The sequence below is a fragment of the Micrasema longulum genome, unplaced genomic scaffold, assembly GCF_059751315.1.
Source record: "Micrasema longulum isolate JH-2025_06_02 unplaced genomic scaffold, ASM5975131v1 h1tg000322l, whole genome shotgun sequence".
NCBI lineage: Eukaryota > Metazoa > Arthropoda > Insecta > Trichoptera > Brachycentridae > Micrasema > Micrasema longulum.
This window is the reverse complement of record NW_028277526.1, coordinates 500,425-521,954: the sequence shown is the minus strand read 5'-3', so window position 1 is coordinate 521,954 and position 21,530 is coordinate 500,425. Positions and strand designations below refer to the sequence as shown.

Here is a 21,530-nt window from a genome sequence, read left to right as displayed (position 1 = left end):
AACACTAAAATATTCAATTACCTACGCCAAACGGTTTCGGATCCGTCAAAATACAAATAAAAAATATTATTTTTAATTCGAAATACAAATTACATACACCCAGAGGGCTTTTACATGACATTTAATAAACAGCAATTATTATTATTATTATTTTGAAGTAAAAGACGATTGATACTTAAATGCACAAATTTGAAATAACCAGTGGCCGGTTTTGTGAATTAAGTATTACTAATCTTGTGTTTCCATAATAAATTATACACAATGAATTGCCTGTGCAGAAAAAAATCTATTTGAACGTTTGACCTAACGAAAGTATTTTCCGGTCTTCCTCGTTCATATTTTCGACATGATTATATACTGTAAATTGTCTCAATAGATGAGATTTCGAAAAAAAAATCGGTTAATGGAATTTATGGTTTTAGCCAGAAAACAGTTTTTTTTAAAGTATTTACTTTTAGTGAGTTTTAATTCATGCTAACTTAGAAACCGAACCTCGAAGGATTTAGAGGATTTTGTCACTGGATAAAGTTGAAAAAATTAAGTAACTGCATTTAAACCGTGTTTTCTTAGTGATATGTATACATTTGAATGTAGTCGTGTTCAGAATGGAGGAATCAATAAAAATATTAATATATGTATCATTAATAATTCGTTTATAGAATTCATTAGTTCGTAGTGATTTGAATATGTAATCTGGTCACCACATTACAGTTAAATATAAGCTGGGCAGAACCCTTCAGCCTTATGATCAGCGCCTAGAACATTTTGGTATAGATAAGTTGGAATTTAGGGGACAGAGTTTAGACTTGTCCACACTCCAGTCAGCGATTGAGATCGTACACTACATTATTTTATCTTCCAACCTTCAATAATAATATGGTGCACTTAAATGCATTGTCACGTATGTTAAGATTACAAAATTATGTAGAAGGTAATGCTGATTGATATTAATATCTTTAGCGATACATTATATAATTATGTTACTGAAAGGCGATTTACAAAATTAAACGATCCCTTATGATAGTAAGGTAAAATAATTTGTGAAAATCTGTTTGTATAATTTATTGTAATAACTTTCATAATATAAATAGAGTTTAATTGAGCCAGTCATTTAATAACCAAATAAATAAAAAATAAAAAATAACTTATCTGTGCATGTTGTGTTCACATATAATTGAAGAACAATATCTAAACGTAACAAATAGTGATTATTATACAAATGACGTATGTATGTACATAAGGGTAGGTATTCAATATGCTCGTAGATATTGCGGAAATGCGGGTCTTAAATCATTACTTATAGGCGTGTGTAGGTGCTAATCGTACATGTGCAGTTTTAGGGGTATATTATATATTTACAAATTTCGGAATACATTAGGATAACGTTTGGTAATTTACAACACGAGTGTCATGTCTCCCTACAAAGCGGTGAGTAGCATTCTTAAACAGAAATGTTTTCAAAAAATGGTCGTTAAACGGTAAATAATACATTATTATTTGTAAGTCGGAATGAACGCGATTAAATTATCACGGCGGGGTCAACTTCGAAATTTCCCGAGATTATAGCTATAAGATCAAATTTTAAATCAGCTTATAATTTTGATACAAAGATCAATCAAAATCATTGGTTTAGTTTTTACTTTTTTATTACAATATTTGAGTTTGTCCAAATGTTCATAGACAGAAGACTGGATTTCACCTAGTATGTGAAATAATTCAGTCAGATGAATCTCTTCACAACAATAAAGGTTTCAGCTCTTTAACTTCACTAAAATCAACAGATGGAAGAATTGAAGAAATATGGATGTTCAAACATAGGCAAAATGGTGAATGTTACACAGTGTGTAAAGTGGCCCCTTAAACCAGCCAATGACAGGTCATAAGCCCTGTAAATGCTTGACTTCCATATTCCCTTATTTAAGGTATTCTCCATCCCTGTTGTAATTTGTTAATTTTACTTTTTTCATTTTTCATTCTTCTTACTTTTTTACTTTTTAACAGTAGAAATATATCAAGGTAAGTGGGCACATTAACAACAAAAAAACTAGATTATAAAATAGAAAATATCGGTAAATATGTATGCAAATGGTTATTTGAAGTCTAAAAAAATATCACATTTACGTAAGATGCGCCCATTGTAAGATATTTATAGAAACAAAGATCAAAGATACTCTATAAAACTATTTCTATCAAGATAGTCGCGGTGGGGACGTATGCCAGGAATGCGTGCGGCGTTAACCAAAATATGGCAAGGTATAAAGGAAAGCTCGCTCCGAGTATAAGTACAGAGCAGCTGAAGTGGCTAACTTTCCAACAAGTGCCACCCTCGGCGGGGGGAGTTCAGGTTCTAGTTACTGGTTGCCAGCCAGCGGGCAGCAGACAGCAGACAGCCTTGGAGACTGCGGCCATTGGCAGCTGGCTCTGGGAGCGCTCCCTCAGGGGCCACACCCACACCCGCACATACACAAGGGAACGATCCTCCATAGTAAACAGTGAACACCGAGACTCACCCACCCACTATAGCTCGATTACTTCGAACACGATTTTATTATAATAGTTTCTACTCACTCGACACATAAGGGCGGAGGATTATCGCTATGCATGTTACTCGATAACGAAAGTAAAATCGTGCGCTGTTATGATACGGAGAGCGGCATAGTGCCAATAGAAACAAGTCAGATATGATGGAAACATAAACAATGATATCATCTTAGAAGAAATACGAGTGAAAGCAAATAATAAACTAATGGACACGTAACGTGAATACTGAAACAAATTATTCCCACCTTTCAAGGTGATATATTAATGTTATATTTCCCTGCGCGTGATCAAACTGGCGTCACGGGTTCGATTCCCGCCAGTAGCAATAAAAAATCCAACAATGATTTTTTCTCAATTGGTCTGGGTGCTGTGATGTATTATTGGTAAATTCCTTCCGTATCCTTTTTTTTCCTACCTGTTGACAAGTTTTAAAAGAAAAAAAACAAATAAACGCTCGCACAATTTCTTCCCGCCTACACTACCTTCCACGCGCAAAAATCACCGACATTTACTAAACAAAAATAAGAAAAAATCGCTTTCCATTTGAATAATATCTATATTTTCACCATCGATGCGAAGGGTCGATAATTGACGACTCCTGGCCACGAAAGAGAGATGATAATATGCATACGAATAATTAGAATCTTACAAAACAAACCGATCATGGCATAATGGCATTGCATGTTGTGTAGCTTAACCGAATTGTGTCAGTCGGGACACTGCCGAGGTTGTTAGTATACCTACCTACAGAATAGTGGAAATAATTCTATATTTTTGTGTATAAAGAAAAAAATAGATTTTTATGAACAAAGGCAAAGAAAACAAAAGAAACACCCACGGTTTCATTGTTGCATCGGTAAATTTATAACACTTCTGGAATGCGTGGGTAGGTAGGTATCAAATCAAGTTCAAAACATTTCAAATGAAAAGCCTCGTTTAATCACCACCAACTGGAACAAGAAAAATGTTTCAACAGATGTTATATTTAATCATTTTACCGTACTTGACAGTTGATTTTCTTCGAGACGAGATTAACGCGAACAAATAATACGGGCCGAGGTTCCAGCAACGACTCGGCAATTATTCGTTAGTGTGTAGCTGTGTAGGTACCCGGCACTTGCTACTATGAGTGCACTGTACTGGGTACTCGGCAGAAAAGCATCGACGACACCTAATTACAAGCATGATAAATGGTGTCCCTCGACACAATGCTCCCTCCGTTTCGTAGCTGTGTGAATATAATTTGAGAATTCTCCATATTACATAAGCGCGCAGAAGGCGAAATAAAAAGATGAGGAAAGATGGTGGTTAACACTGGCGACTGGGGACAAATCGAGTCCGAAGAAAAATAAATATGGAAGTTATCTGTTTTTCTTTATATTTATCACAAGTTGATGTAATGTAATAATCAATAAAATGTTATTACTATAAGGCTTAGTAGTGTTGACCGACAATGCAAGTCCAGTCTGCCTAACCTTGCTTGCGTCTGCAAGAGTTATGTATGTCGGTATTACGATACCTACATAATGCCGGCTCGTATCACTACTATACAGACGCGGCTATAATAATGCCTCGCTGATGACGCGGCCTTTATGCTATGGCGATCAAAGTACCCATAGGATGAAGAATCATAGATGTAGTGTACATCGACTACGTCCCGAAGAATGAGTGGGTAGTATTTGCTATTCTATTTACTCAGTGTATCCACTCAACAAAATCATAACATCTTGGAGCGCATAAAATTATATGTACCGAGCAATTATTTAAGAGCTAGGCAACAAAGACCATTTGTTCTTCTATAATTTATTGTTTTCGATAAATAATATAAATGAGCGAATAACTATCGACCGGTCGTCGACTGCATCAACATGATCATTCCCTTACCCTCACATAATGGTGCTTAGGGCACCGCATTCTGTGTGCAGCGTGTCTCGAACATTTTTGGTATGCGGAGGAAAAATCAGTGTCGCGCTTCGGGTGCTGGTTCGGGGACAGTGAAAATTTGCGGTGTAAAAACACAATCGCAAATAAATCTTCCGTATCAACCATGTCGGGAATCAAACCCGAAACCTCATACATGTTAGACGCTAACTAATAAACCGCGAGGCGGTCAAACACAATTCGGAACTGCAATCGGTCGTCAAGTAGGTACACAGTTCGAAATTTAGTATCGATGACATCAATCTCTTTAAAACGTTTATTTAACAGAGTAGAATGAAAATTTCTTAAGTTACACGGTAACTATTTCAGATACGCCCATGAAACCGAACTGCTCACTAGTTCGTCCCATCTAGAATATGTTTCTTCAACTCGGTCTGCATTCTACAGGAATCTTTTGATCGAGTCTGTCTAGCACACTTTTCTAAGAAAAGTGTCACGGTTGGTCGGATTGCAAAGGGGTAATCCAGCAATCTCTTAATCTGTTTACATTGGAGAATATAGAACGGAGTTTATACGCATACTCAAGATACTTAATGCTATGAGGGATGTCCCATATCTGTTGGGATCAATTTATTTTCAAGTTTCCAACCGTGTCACAAGAAATCAAAATTTGTTATTCATCAAATGTTCCAAAAGCAACTTTTGTTTTTTATGCCCTAATTGTCCAGAATAGGTAAATTAGTCAATTCGTCGCACAACTTGGAGTTCTTTGGGATCTCTTTTTGCAGATCTCTTCGCCACTGACAGTGTGGGATGAAGAATGATTGTCATGGCTTAGCTCAAGTCTACTGTATACCATTAATTTGTTGTCTTTGTTCGTCTTCGCTAAATGTTTTTATTTTCTGTTTGTCAAGTTTCTTGTCTACTTGTTTCTTCGTTTCTTGGCTTAGGCCGTTAATATAATAAACAAAAGAAAACAATAAGTACCTACCTATCTAATGATTGTATTAGATGAATAGCTGTTTCGCTAACCGGTTCAACAGACGATACAAAAGGAATGCTAATAATAAGTCTTAGATAAGGCGCTAGGGCTGGCATCTGCCCGATGGAAAGCGGGTCACGGCAGCACGGGGCTTGGTGTGGTCGCTCTAACTCCTGCCTGCGCACGCGCATTGCGATTATCTCATCTCAAGGGCTTCAACGTTGCAAGACCTTTCTACACCACATTTCAAATAAATTTAGTTAAATATTGGAGTTTCTCGGTGGACAAAAGGTTGGAGCGTCAATGTATGTATTTTTTTCAAAGTACTGAATTCTAATAGTGCGGAACAGTTGTGTTGTAAGGAGTTTTCTTATGGCCCTCGTATCGTTTTCAAAAATTTCAAATTAAGAAAATCTTCTTAATTTTTGCCCCATGAAAAATGATCAATTTTGGTATAAATAATAAATAAAAATACAACTTATACATTAAAGCACAAGTTCCAATCTGGATTGTTATTTTATTTTTTTAATCACATGTTATTATAATTTAATTTACTTTAGTATGTATTTTTTATAATTGTTTATTATGACTTAACATGGGCACAGCCTTAAAAGCATTAATAAGTTCATGAGTGGAAAAACAAGTGTAATTTTGAATGAATATATAAATAAATTATAAAAAGGAAAAAAAAAGCTTTTAGACTATTAATAAAATTTTAAAAATCATTTACCCTGAAATCCCTCATAGACTCAAACATTGGAATGATTTTTCATGATTCTAATTTTGCTTGTAAAAAAATTGACGCCTTAGTCTATAAATTTCACGGCTTGTGCGAGAAAACAAAATAATCTCCTTCTCCACCAGACTATGAAAGATCTGAATTCCTAATTCGAAGGATGTTTCACCATCGGTGGTAAAGTTATTTTTAATTGCCAGTCGATCAGATCTATGTCTATTATAGAAAAAAATACGATCTATAAATCCGAAAAGTTTGAATAACCAGTGACCGGTTTCGTTGCTTTCGCGACATCTTCGAGATAAGTATTTCTCGTCTTTTATTTCTATGAATTACAATAAACTTCCATCAAAAATTTTCACTTACCATATAGATTAGATCGATATTGTGTGATAATGCTTATAGATTTATACAAGATGGTGACATTCGGGCCTTTAAAATTGGACCAGCACCTAGTTTCCGCATGTGCACTTTTTTCACCCGTTTAAGGCAAGAAGGAAATTTTTACAATTAGCTAAACCGTTGAAATTTTCACAATTGGCTAAACCGTTGAAATTTTCACAATTAGCTAAACCGTTGAAATTTTCACAATTGGCTAAACAATTGAAACTGTTCCTTTCGATAGCTGGATATATTATTTTTTGATGTTTTCCGGGAGATACCTTGAGCTTGAAACTCGAAGATGTCTTTTGTATGTAAATAAAGTTAATGTATACTTAAATCGTCTGCAATTTGTAGCAATAGCCCGTCGATTCATTATAATGGTTTGATGGGCATGTTTTGCACTGTTCTAGAGTTTTTCCTATTTCCCCTGAGTAAGTTTAAGTGCCGCAAAGATGACTCATTCATTTGCATTTACCAAATTTTCAAGGGAAATGGTTTTCCCATTAGTTTTTGTGGTAATAATGAAACTCCCATATTTTCCGGTATTTGCTTTAATCCCGACATGGCAAATTGCTATGGGATGCTCTTGAAATATTTATTTTTAAGAAAAATAACCACATATACTTTTTTATATACTTTTTGCTGAACTATTTTAGGGTACAACGTAGTCCAAGTAAAAATATGCTAGCTCTTTTATAAACGTACATGTTCCTCCTTAAGTTTTTTTCTGTAGTTTGCCTATCTCTGCTTTTCCATTTGAAGTCTTTCAGAGACTATTTTTGTAGATTTTATAAATTTTCGTATCAAGTAATAAGCTTTTAACATTTACCTAACGCTTGCATGGCTTACGGTTGAAATTGACGTTATTTGCTATATTTTTTAAATCTCTGACGTTACTATGAACATCTTCAATAAAAATATATGATGGCTTTTCAGATTTTTCTTTGAGTGATGTATTTAAAAACTCGTCCACTTATAAAATTTAATAGCGTCTTTGAATGCAGGTAAGACATTTCCTTTTATTCCAGTAACATCCCCAAACAGGTGATATTTTGACGAACTATGAGTTATATTCATATTTGACTACTGTCGTCCATCTATTAAGTAATAAAAAAAATCACAATCAAATGGTTTCAATTTACGAGTTATGTAAATTAATTTATCTATTATATGTATGTATGTATGTTAATTTATCGTATGTTAATTTATCTCGTATGTTAATTTATCTATTATACCAGCCAATGCAAGTAAATAAAAAAAAAGATCATATAAATAATCAAATACGCATTTTTTTTAATTTTTCAAAATTGATCTTGAAATATTTTTTTCTAAATATTTTGGTGATATCGCGGAGGCTCTTAACTTAATCAGATCTGTATAATATTTTAAGTACTTTAAACTATAAACACATATGTTTATGACTATTAGAGCGACAATATAAAAAGTGTAATTCGCTCCACCTTAGTGAATTATGTAAAAAAAAAAGTTTTAGAGAAAGAGACAATAATATCAAGGGTTGTAAATGATTACCAACACAGTTTTTTGTTTTGTGGATTGTTGCAGACGCATCTAACAAATAAAAGAACATTCCTTTGGTTACTTTACTATTCGCATCGCCCTAACTTAACTCATTAACTAAATTGTATAATAACGTACAAGGAAATAGCGAACATGTGACAGCCTCCAAGGTCACTCGTCAGAAGATTATCAGCAGATACAAAAAAAAACACGTGTTACAAAGAACGAAGAACCAACAGATATAATAGAATCCCATTAGTTAAGCGACGATTACGATACATGCACAAAAAACTTGTAAGAAACAAGAAAATGCGGTAATATGCGGAAATAATTTGTGTTTGTGTACATCTTGTGCTAAACAAACAAGTTGAAGAGTCTCCATGTCGGCTTCTGTACCAGTACTTTAGCAAACCAGCAGATCACCACTCGCGATGGAAGCCCTAAAAGCTGATGGACAGCGCCGGCGACAGCGACACTCGCATTCGACGAACCTTCCAAAAGGGCCCGGCCCATAAATAGGGTTTTTCGTGTTTTAAAAAAAATATTTTTGTTTTTTAAATAAGCAAAAAAATTACGATGATAACGGTATTTTGAATTACCCGAAAACGAGACGTTTCGCGTCCTGTACGACAAACGGCACGTATGAGGTTTTGACGCCAAACTTGTACGCAATGTTTATTAGAAGCACAGTCGGCAGTCATAGCGCGTGACGTCAACATGACGTGATGCTAACTGCGGGCCGTTTTGTAGGTGCTCATTTTTAAACCTAAAAATTATAATTAAATAATTTGTTTTGAATACAATGATAGATATATCATTAGAACCGTAAAAAACCGCTATAAATATATATTATAATTCTAAGTTATTCCCGACTTGTGAAAATCCACTAATATGTATCAGATTACAACGCGTTCTTCAAGTCGAAATTGACGCTGGATACCGGGCAAAAAACAGTAAATTTAAATTAGAACAGTCTCTTTATTCGTGGACGAAAAAACGTCGTTGTCGATGTTTCTAAATTACATAACAGTTCAAACAAATGGCTTTTTTCATTTCTCCATCTACCCGGTTGATAATTTAGTATTTAATTCATCATCATCATAATTTCCGTGATAACTTATTTATTTTATTTATTTATTAGCATTAATATACATTGTACACTTTTAATATTGTTATTAAAAAAAAAAACTAAATATGTAAGCGCAATGTTCGTTTTTTTTAAAGGAATAAATAAAATTACTTTGTTTTCTTGAACCACTTATTTATTGTCACAACCGACTAGTTTCGTCAACTCACGTTGCCCTCTTCAGGGTTATATAATAATTAAATATACATACGTAAAACAAACAGTGAACAGTGGGTGTCGATAAGGAGAGAGCAGGGGGTAATTGTGTTTATGGTGGGGTAGGGAAGGGGGTAATTTTAGGTAGGGTTAGACTTTACAGAGAAAATATTAAAAATAGGGCTTTGACATAAATTTCATTGATTATTTATAATATTAAAATTTTGTTTGAAGGCTTTTTTGATTTCGAGAATTTCCAAATTATTTCATTAATGAGTTTTATTATTTAAATGTAATACTTCTATTCCATCTTCAAAATGAAATGAATGGTTATTTGTTAAAATATGTTCAGCAAATTCCGAAAAATTGTTATAATTGAGACATCTCACGTGTTCTCTTGTTCAAATTTTAAATGTTATTATATAATCCTGAAGAGGGCAACGCGAGTTGCCGAAACTAGTCTGTTGTGACAATAAACAAGTGGTTCATGAAACAAAGTCATTTTATTTATTAATTTTAATATAACAATGAACTACGAAGTTAGTGCTACAAACATCCAAAATATAACGCAATGTTTGTGTTTATGTTTTATTTTAGTTTTTGTTTTATGGCTGATACGAGAATGAAAACTAAATAAAATTAAAGCAGACACAATAGAATGGCATGCATAATATTATAAGATGTATTTTTGTTTTTTGTTTTAAAGGAATAACCCGCTAAACCTCTATTTTGAGGCTTGTCAGCAGGTGGGATAAAGAGAATATGGAAGGCGGTAACGAAAAATACACTACAACACCCAGACCAATTGAAAAAAAAAATGTTTCTTGGATTTTTTTCTTGCAACTGGCGGGAATCGAACCCGCGACGACAGTTTCACAGTTGGCAGTCTAACCAACTGCGCCACGGCGCCTGTATGAATATGCAAGAAGCATAGGAGCGAGCATAGTGCCATGATAGAGGCATGCGGCGTTTCATCCTATGGAGAAATGGCGTGATGGCATCAGTAGCAGTCTTTCGTCAGTGGGTACGTTCGGGAAATATCGTGTGTGAAGAATGACAGCGGCGCTATACATTCAATTGGCCGAGTATGCGGCAAGACAAAGGCGTCATTAGATCCTGAAGCGAGAAGCACGAGTTGCGGTGCGGTGAGCGGCGTGCGGCGCAGGACGGACGGCCGGGGATCCGACTCCGCCGCGCCGCGCGCCGTTAAGGCCACGCGCTATTATACTCGGCGTCGTGTCGATTGTGAAGACCCGGATTCGGAGCGGACTGCCGCGTGTCAGCCCAGGGCCAGCTAGAAGACGGTCTTTAGCTTCAGAATCGGATAAAGAATTTATGTAACACATTTGTTCGGTACCAAATTTAAAAGTAATTACTTCATTAAGTGTCATAATTTTTCATTCCATGGGAATCGAAACAAAAAAATACCGTCGTAGAAACGATTAAATACAGGGTCATCAAATAACGGACGTTTTAAAACTCAGAAATTCTCAACTCAACCATAGGCAACGGCATAAAAAAATGAATTGCCAATCAACCGGATCAATTGGCAGAAGACAATATACGATATATCGAGCTATACGATGAATACTCACACGGTGATACCGGTTAAGAGATAAATAATTTCCTTTAAAGAATGCAATGCAGAAATATGCTATTGAAATTTCGCGAACGAACCCAGAAAATTGTTACAGTAATGTCGCTGGGTTACATGTTATTATGGTATTAAGTACGTAAGGTACCTGTTTCCATAGGTACGTATTAAAAGCGTTCAGTTGAATAGGTATATAATGCATTAACGTTTACCTTTTCAAATAATCGCTCGTAGTAATTACTGAAATCTCAAAATATACACATCCTTTTAGTCAGATTATTCCTGTAGTTTGTAAATAAAGTGTGTTACACGCGCTTAAATCTCATGTTATAAAGGAAAAGAAAAAAAAACCGTAATACGTTGTTACTCAATGATAAGTTCACGTAATTTAATTTTCTGCGCACTACAGGCGTTGAAGAAATCGCATTGTTGCTCGCCAACGATGTAAAGGACAATAAACATTTCGTTGTGAGGATGTGATCATGTTCATAATATCACGCCTGACCTACTTTTATGTGAACATACCGATATATTTGGCCACCTTTCCTAAGCGAATCCGACAGTGAGTCGTACCAGAATACCGGAAAAGCACGATAACAAAATATTTTAACGAGTAAATGGCGTGGAAAGAAGACTTCGCGGGTTTTTAGGTTACAAGTTGACGTTGAAAGCTGGCGTAAAATCTACAGATCGAGTTGGTTTCGTTTGCTATGGGGGAATAAAAATAAAATCTAAAATGAATTAAAACACTACAATAGTACGAATTGGCAACCGCTTCTTGAAAGAACTATTATTCCCAGCCGAGGTTAAACTTATCACGCAGAAACAGTCATGAGGAATTTAAGCAGACCTCTTCTCGGTCGGGTACACCGTGGGATATCTTCGGCCAAAGGTACCTCGGGGTACTATTATGTTCCTACTCTCGCCATGAAGGACAGCCATTATTATTGGATTAATTCGATATTATTTGTATTACTTTTGATCTTATCAATCATGAGAGATCGATCAGGAAGCCTTTATTTTGTTACTTTTCATGGTCTTCGTCTCGTGTCAGATTTACTCGAGGTACGTGCCTACGTCATTCGACGTACATGGATTAAGATCAATATTTTCGATCTTACGATATTTGAAAATTTCAACTATCTGTAGATAGAAATCTGTCGACCATTGGATAAACAATCCAGAACGACCCCGTGGAACCACAGGCGGAATAAATATTTTTGATAAGTTATAAAAAGTATTATACAATATTATATTTCGTTACTAATATCAAGAATGAGGAGAAATTAATTTATTTGTAAAACGAAATGCTATACCGTTAGAAATGAATACATAATAGGGTCGGAAACCAGTTTCGTGCATTCGGCTGCCCACTGCCCGCCGCCCACCGCCCACTGGTCCAGTGCACGTGGAGTGATGACGCAGTGGCTGCTGGACAAGGTCGCCCGTCACGTAACCCCGAGACGGTGAAACCGAAATTTCGTCATTCGCATCAGCGGGAGGGTTACAGTTATACTGTCCACCGCCTGACGTGACGTAGAATCACTTTTTCTTAGGACAGATGGTATTATCAGCAATGTCCGATGAAATTACATAACGCCGTTGCATTTTTTACGGGTAATAATAACTTACTATCTGTGAAGATTGGGTTCAATTGTAATTTAACCATTATTTCACGAGTTAGCAGCCGGTAATTACGAAATCTCATTATAAACAGTAGATTGTAGAACAGTGCACATTACATGTTTTAACTAACTAACCTAACCTAAAATAAATCTTTACCGTTTACTGTAAATATCATTGTTACTGGTTGTTGTTTTCTGTTTTCAACAGAAGAAAACAAACTTACTTTCCTTCCGCAAAAGATGAGCAACCTTCTGACCGATATATTTTGTACGTCACGTAAAATTAATGTTTTGTTCAAATGGCATTTTGAAAAAAAACTTTTGTTTAGAAGTTATAAATTAAATATTTCCAAAATATATCCGTGTACCCACTTTGGCTCGATATTTGTAACTATCTCAGACGATTCTTATGCAAAAATAAAACTCGCATATTAGTATCCCTCTTATAACTACAAAGCAATGAAATATTTTAAGAAAACAACTCGGCAACTAAATATTTTTTTTAGGAAAACGTCCACGAGATTACAGCGTGTTGCATCAGTTTCTCCATATGACAGTACACTCAATTAGCGTACTGTACACAAAGGAGTATCTAAAGAGCGTCTATAGACCTTTTCCGACGTGAGGCGCGAGGCGCTCGGCTCCTGACACGTCCGCGTCCCGTCCCGTGCGGTGTACGGTTAGTACGCGGTAGACAGCGACGCGCGACGGAGAAATTGTCAATTTCGCAACCCGAGACCTCGCTCGAGAATTGCGTGCGCACATCTTGTCACGCGTATTTTATGTAATATTTTAGGAAACCATAACTCCGTGCCCCGATGGAGCAACATTCTGTGTCAAAGGTTACACAAAACCATGCCTTTTTTCCCATCACTCCATGGCTCGGATCGAAATACTGCCGCGCTGTTTATATACAAATTCATTGTGTAATATAATGGGAATATTCACGAGACCTGAAGACATGCCAGCATGTTGCGAGACAATAAAACAATTGAGCTCCCGATATCGAATGGCAATATTGCTAATAGATCAGCGGTAAAAAGTAACGAGTCGACCAAAGACATAATTGAAAATGTTCAACGAGGGAAAACAAAGTTTTTTTTTTTTAATCTTCGTTACCGAACTCAATACAGTGATTATTCAGTAATGTATAAACTGCTCGTGAATTCAAGACTATTTTGAATAATTAATATAAAAATACATATGAATAGTGGTTTTGACGTTTGACATTGTACGAATATTGTTAACTTATCGTTAAAGAATTAAATTTATTATTAATATTTAAAGAATTAACTTTGTGGTCAAACATTTTACTAAATTTAATTGGTGTCCTGACGAAGAAACTGGTGCGTCTCGAAACCGGTAGACATAGAAAAGTCAGTAAGTGGTTATATACAAATATTTAATAACATTATTAAATTTAATGTCTTATTATTCGAATTATTTCATGTGAGTTATACTTCACATAAGAATACATCTTTGTTTTAAAATATTACAACAGAGATGAAGAACCTTTAAGATAAGTTATTTTTTTTTTTACATTTACATTTTTCTTTTTGGACCACAACAGGCCAGGAGGCCTAATTACAATGGTGAATTACATCACAGAGCACCCAGGCTTGAGAAAAATCACATTTTTAATTTTTGTGTTCTCACCGGGAATCGAACCCGGAACCTTCCGTGCGTGAGTCAAGCGTCTTGACCACTGCACCACGGAGGCCGCCAATATAGAAGTCTAGGCATCTAAAGGGCTTATGACCTATCAATGGCTGGTTTGAGTGGCCACTTTACACACTGTGTAACATTCACCATTCTGCCCATATTTGAGCATCCATATTCCTTCAGTTCTTTCATATGTTGATGTTTGTGAAGTTAAAGAGCTGAAACCTTTATTCTGTATTACCTTCTCTTAAATGTTCTTCATCTCTGTTGTAATATGTTAATATAAACATCTCCCCGGGGAGTTGAATCCAGTCTTTGTCTACAAAAATTTGGACAAACTCAGAATATTGTTGACATCTTTGTTTATTAAATAAATGGGAAAACATAGCATTTAATGCTTAACATAACGTTTGTAGAGGACGGGCGCGCTAATCGAGTAGGAAACTGACGCACCCGTGAACAGCAAACAGCTTTTTGAAGCTTTTACGCCATGGAGTTCGATCGCGACGAAAGCCTCGGGAAACTCCCAATGGTCTACTGCCTACGGCCATAGATGAGGATGTATTCATATTTGCGAAAGCCGAACGGAACAGAGAAAACGTTTACTTTGGGATACCTTTAAAATGCACCCATACGGGGAAATTTATTTGTAACAATAATTATTGCAAGAATTATTATGATTGACAATAATGTAATAAACGACGGAATGTATACATTTTTCGGCGGTTCGATGTCGTAGCGGCTGAGCGCGCTGAGCCGAGATAGCGCGGATAAAACAATCTGTTTTTTATGCTATTTATCCGATTACGTCGCTTCATGTTAAACTTGTGAAACATTACCAACTCGCGAATTAATTACGACAGATACAATGAACTTCATTCTCGTTACAAATCTCGGGACAACACGGCAGATAAATTATAGCGAATAGCTGAGGTCACGCTGACTTTCCTTTTCTCTTTGACACAAAGAGCGAATATAAATCACGTCACCCTTACGGTGTGGTGCCGCATGCCGCCGCGGTGGTGGTTCGCGGATGTTGCGATAAATTGTATCATCCTTAGTAAGAGAAAGCGCCTATCAAAAATGATCAACAAACATAAAACATGTTTTGAAAATAAGGTACCGACAACTAATCTGGCAGGTAAGAATGACATGATGAGCGAATACATAGCGTTCAGACCATTCACACTAAACACAAAATAATACACAAGAGTTACACAAATAAAGGATTTGGGGATAGTTTTTGACGAAAAATTGACATTTATTCCTCACATTGATACCATCACTAATAAGGCGATGAAATGTCTTGGATATTTGCAGCGAACTGTAAAGGATTTTAATTCCATCACTACCCTCAAAGTGCTATTTAATGCCTTAGTTAGAAGTAATTTAGAATTCAATTCAACAATTTGGTCACCTTATTACAATATTCATATTTTAAAGTTAGAAAGAGTACAATGTAAATTCCTTAGATTCATCAATTACAAACTTAATATACCCACTGAAAATATTGATTACGATAATTTATTATGTACACTAAATATGTCAACTCTTTGTAAAAGAAGTATTATATTATTTTATATTTTCTCAAGCCTGGGTGCTCTGTGATGTAATTCACCACTGTAATTAGGCCTCCTGGCCTGTTGTGGTGCAACAAAAAATGTAAAAATGTAAATGTACCTGTTCGAAATACTCGGCAGCTAACGTTATTTTTTTAATCTAGTGGCAGTCACAATTATTATTACAATTCACCAATACCTAGACTACACCGGTTAGGTAACGAGTATAGTGAAGTTAATATATTTCGTCTGTCTTTATATAAATATAGGTTAAGTATTCAAAAGGTTATAAATTAATTTATATAAAATTCCTTAATATTGTTCTTTATTTACTTTTTTTTTCTCATGTATCTCTATAATAATGTATAAACTTATATGTATGTGTGTATGTTTTAATATGTAAATTTATTAAATATTTTTCTATGTACCCTATACTTATGTTGGTACATTTCCTTATTTTTACTTATTATTGTATCTTTTAGTTTTTCTTATGTTATCTTTAATTTTAACTAAATTTACATACTTATGTTTCACTGCTGCACTTGAATGTAATTTCTAATATATGTAAAAGCCCGTAGGGCGTGTAAATAAATAAATAAATAAATATTTATGTGTAAACTAAGTTCCTTCCGATCTATATATGGATTACACTAAACCTACGTAGCAATGAAAAAAGAGAATATTTTACGAATACTCTATGTTCGTCTTCTGTCTTAATAAGCCAAGGTATTTGTGATTATCTACTATATTTTATTTCTTACATTTACAATTTAGATTTATGCACGGTATGTATGTTTATTTCGTATACATTTTCGGGTTTAAGTGCTATAAACATCAAAAACATTCATTTTACTATTACCTTTGGTAGCAAGAGGATATTATGTTTAAACCAGAGTCGTGGGACTATTTAAGAAATTGTTTAAATTCATTTTTTAATTATTTATTAGCATCGGTCACATTCTTAATTGCTATTAGTATGACTGTGTAATCTGCAAACAAACATATTTCACATTCTTGCGATATTTTCTTGTAGTGTAAATAAGACAAAACCCTTGAACAACTTCAAATAATGCATAAATCGATATAACAGTGCAATATCAATAGAAAATACTTAACGATGAAATTAGATTGAAATAACGTTATTGAACCGGTGGCTAGTGTTGCGGACTCACGGATCAGAGGTCCGAGGTTCAGGCCCCACACTACCTCAACATATTTCGAGTGAGTTATTTACAACTCGTTAAAAATTGTCCTGAAATTGGAATATTTGGGTAAATTACAAGAACGAAAATATTTCTCTTCAAAAACAAAATGGCTAATAAAGTAAATAAGTGCCAGAGGTGACTAAAATGGAAGTAACTAGACGTGGAGAATTAGACACGAAGTACAACAACTAAGTGGTTAAGTTATATCATCTGCAAATGTGCATAATGCACTTTGTTGACAAGTCAGCTGTTGTCATTAATCAAGTTAATAAAATTACTACATTATCTAGAAGTATTTAGATTGTGAGAATATGTACCGACATGTCTGTAACTAGGACGGTTTTGGAGGACACGAAATGATTTCGACCTTCGACTGAATTCCTCTAAATAAAATCGTAATATACTTTGGAACACGCTAAAATATTTTTTTGAATGGTAGCACTCTTATATACTATTACTATCACAATATATAATAAAGTATTATACACGACGGTATGCACGTAATATTAAAGCATATTATGTAATGGAACCTTGAATCGCTCATAGAATAAATTTTGAATTTGGCGCTCTAATTTATAAAAAAAAACTATTCATTTGCAAAACGCACGCAAAAAATTAAATTTAAAAAGTTGTACAATTTTTTATTTTTCTTGTACCTAGTTTTTATGGAAACACTTTTTATTACAATAGTGAATATCCATACGGGGACCTATTTCAATTTGTAACATTATTTTCAAAAAAGATCCGGGCCCCAGATTATGAGAGATTGACCGATGCCTGTCGATATAATAAACAAAAAAAATTGACTCAATATACTAAGCTCAACTAAAATTTGTCGGTACCATGATACGAGTAATTAAGAAAGCCAACTAAAAATATTTGAATTTTCAAATACAAATTTCGAATTGACTCGGTGAATTTCTTTCCATGGCCCGGTCACTAGAGTTTGAAAATAAAAAATATCGGCAGAAAGAACTTTCGACCATTGTATTCAGAGTCCGCAACGTTTAATCCAACATACACCACTACTAAATTATCTACTACCTGGGCACTGATACGATTGTAAAAAAATGCCTTTTTTAAACAAGGAGCAAAAAACATTGAAGTATTTCAAGGATTATTTGCAAACGTGATTGTAAAATATTCGCGATTGCTTTACCTAGAATACTAATTAAAATATTTTTATTCAGTGTGTTAAAATTTGGTAAATAATACGATTTTATGTAATACTGCGATACTTTGATGGAAAATAAAATGTTTTAAAAATTTAATGTTTTAAATTCAACCAATATAAACGCCGAATGCCTATGCTAATATGCTAATATGTTAATTAAGTCAGCCTCGTGGTGTAGTGGTCAGCGTATTTGCCTACCATGCAAGAGGTCTCGGGTTCGACTCCCGACATGGTTGGCATGAAATATTCATTTTAAAAATGAATTTTTACACTAGTCCCTAGACGGCACCTGAAACGCAAGACTTACTTGCATGTAACAAAAATTATCAAGATTCGCTCTGATTTGTATACTTGTGCAGTGCCTTATGCACCATTAGGTGCGGAAAGGGAACGATGATGATAATCAGTGAATTGAACGACTCCAAAGGCAAAGTATGGAGATAAAAATAGTTAGCTAGTAAATAAATTTATGAGTCCGCCTTTTTACAATAAAAACCGTAAAATTAGTCATTAAATCGTGGAGTAATTACTACAAATAGGTGACTTACTTCAAAATCAGGATTTTCAAGTTACCCACTGCAAACACATTTTTAAAATCTTTTTCCATGAATGGGACAAATAGGCAAGTCGCTATGCATTCAAATCATGATTAAGACAGAAATATTTGTTTTTAGTGGGTAACTCAAAGATGCAGATTTTAAAGTTGCCTAGTTGTAGTGATAAATCCACGAAATATAAATCGATGTTGCATTTAGAACCTTGAATGCTGTACGATCGCCAATCGTCCAGTTTGTGAGTCAAGTAAAAATGAAATGCGTGCCAAATTAAACAAACAACGCAAAAAACTAAACATTGAAAATTTAAACTTCTGTTTAGTTTATCTAATACTTCAGCTTGTCACGGTCCGTATCCTAATGGAAGTTAAAATTTATCTTCAATTTTGTCTACAATGCAAAATAAAATTTTCTGTATGTTTGCAATTTTTTTTTCTAAACACGTTCAATAGTTACCGACAAAGATACTTTGAACTTTCATACAAATATATGTAATGTCTAGATATAAATAACCCATTTAGGGGTGTGAAGTAGGTAAATGAAACATTTCCATTTATTTATTTATTATTTTAAAAAACCTGCTAGGGTTAGATAAGAAAGATTATAAGGTTATGTTATGTCTCGTCTGGTTAGTGAACTCATCGTGTGTTTTTTCGGGTAGCTTTTAAATTTATTTACACACACTTATTTCTACAAAACACTCCTGCATGGCTCCTGCAATGGTAGCTGAAACGTCGGAACAAATCCAACACACACGGTATCACCCAAAAAAGCAACATATTCCCTCGACTCGTTTACGTTCCGTTACTAAATATTATAAAGTTCAACGTGGAATAACAGATTCGAAGCGCTGCGGTGTTTAATTGGCCACTATGCCTATTATATTATTGTATCAGGGGCGAAATCGGCGATTAAACGTGATTGCGCTGGAGGCCGCTCGTTGTTCTGCGGGCGCGGGCGCGGATGCGAGTTAAATAGGCTTACATAATATCACCACCGTGCGGCACCGGCGCGGCCCTGGCCTGAAGGGAGATAGGCCGATTTCACACCGGTCCGCGGTCGTACAAATCCACACGGCACGGTAAAATTGAGGTGGATTGATTTTTATCATATTTTTTTTTTTTTTTTAAAGTAAAAAAGAAATATTTGCGTTCTTATAATTTACGCAAATATTTAATTTTAAGGGGCCATTTTCAACGAGTTGTAAATAACTCACTATTAGAAAATGGGAATCAAGTTAGGGTAGAGTGGGATTCGAACCACGGACCTTTGATCCGGAGGTACGAGACACTAGCCACGGGACCACAACCCGATTCATTACCTGGTCAACTTTTAGTTTTGAGTTCTAGGATCAACTATCATTTTTTTATTAAAATTTTTCATAAAAATAGAAAAACCCTTACGGGTTTACATGCATTAAAAATATTTTTACTTTTAAAATTCACATTCTACTGTTAATAAAAATATTTTTAACATGATTTGTAAAGGAGTCTTTTGTTTAGTTTTGTCTGGTAGTTTATTGGATAATTTCAGTCCATGGTTTATTAGTCCCGATTGTCCTTTTCTCGTTTTAGAAGGTTGTACATAATATTTTTATCAGTGGCTAATTTATGAATAAATTTTAAGGATTCAGTTACATTTTATTGTTTAGTTTGTTTAAAAGTTCTTTAAATGCTGTTAGATAGGGTAGGTCATATACTAGCTTTAATATTTTATTTTGCTGTCCATGTAGTCTGTTTATGTCATTTTGATTTCCTGTTCCCCATAGTAGTTGCATATAACATTTTTTAGTTTTTACATAGGCTTCCTTATGTACTTGCCTATCCACACAGACAGTAATGAGTATGAGGACAATGCGGATATGTGTGATTTATTATATTTATTTTCACTATTCGCGTTCATTATATGTAAACGTAAATTAATACCGTTATTAAAAAAAAATAATAATCTTTACATTTTACAAATAAAAAATACACTATTACATAAACAGAAAAAAATATTCCACAAAGGCGTGGCTTGCGTGTGGGTGCATATTTTATTTTAAATTTCAATAAAGGCTCGTGTAAAATAAATCGATAAAAATACGAATAAAAATAATACAATCAAATTCGGTGGACCTTAGGTAATTTTTGCGTGCCGTGTGAATTTGTACAATCCGTCTGAAACATGCCATGGGATAGGAACACAGATACCTTAAACATAATCAATTTTATTGTACGGCAATGTTTTAAACTAAACGCCTCAGTCTCCGAAACCAATATCGGTCTAATCACTGAGCTGTATCGAGTCAGACGCGTCCGCACCCGCGCCCGTAAAGACAATGATAGACTTGACAAGAGTCGTTGAATACAATGTGTATTCATTTTTACTATCTTTCATTACTCTCAGGTGAAGATCCTGAAAATGGAAATCGTGTGGACATACGAGTAGGTTCGCCTCGTACTGCAGTGGTTGGCGCGTTCATCTCCTGCGCTTGAGGTAACGGATTCGATTGCTAGCAAGGTTGACATGAAATTTTTAATAAATCGTTGAAAGGGTGATTTTACAATGCAATATTTTATTGTCTCTCCAGCACCTGAAGCGTAATACTGATTGCCTTTATTTTTATGTAACAAGTGATCGAGATCCACTGCGTGTGATAAATAGGCCAATGCACCAGCGGGTACCAACTGTGGGATGAGGATTATGAATATGGAAATATCGCATACTAAGAATACCGATAAAAATATCTGGAATGGATTTAGAATACTTAACCGTATTTTCAAAATCAATGTGTATATTGTAGAGAAATGTTTTTATGCATAAATGTAAATAAGAAATTCAATAAAAATAT

General features: G+C 34.8%; 2 protein-coding genes across 2 annotated transcripts in view; one reads left to right on the top strand and one right to left on the bottom strand.

Annotated features, from left to right (window-relative positions):
* The window catches only part of nudC (nuclear distribution C, dynein complex regulator), a 129,748-nt gene that overhangs the window by 72,482 nt on the left and 35,736 nt on the right, over positions 1-21,530 (bottom strand). The gene's annotated exons all lie outside the window — the stretch shown is intronic.
* Positions 13,886-21,530, top strand: part of LOC148282502 (uncharacterized) — a 29,702-nt gene continuing 22,057 nt past the window's right edge. The window contains exon 1 of the mRNA XM_088224967.1: positions 13,886-13,923. The gene's annotated coding sequence lies outside the window, so the exon portion shown is untranslated. The remainder of the gene's footprint in view (positions 13,924-21,530) is intronic.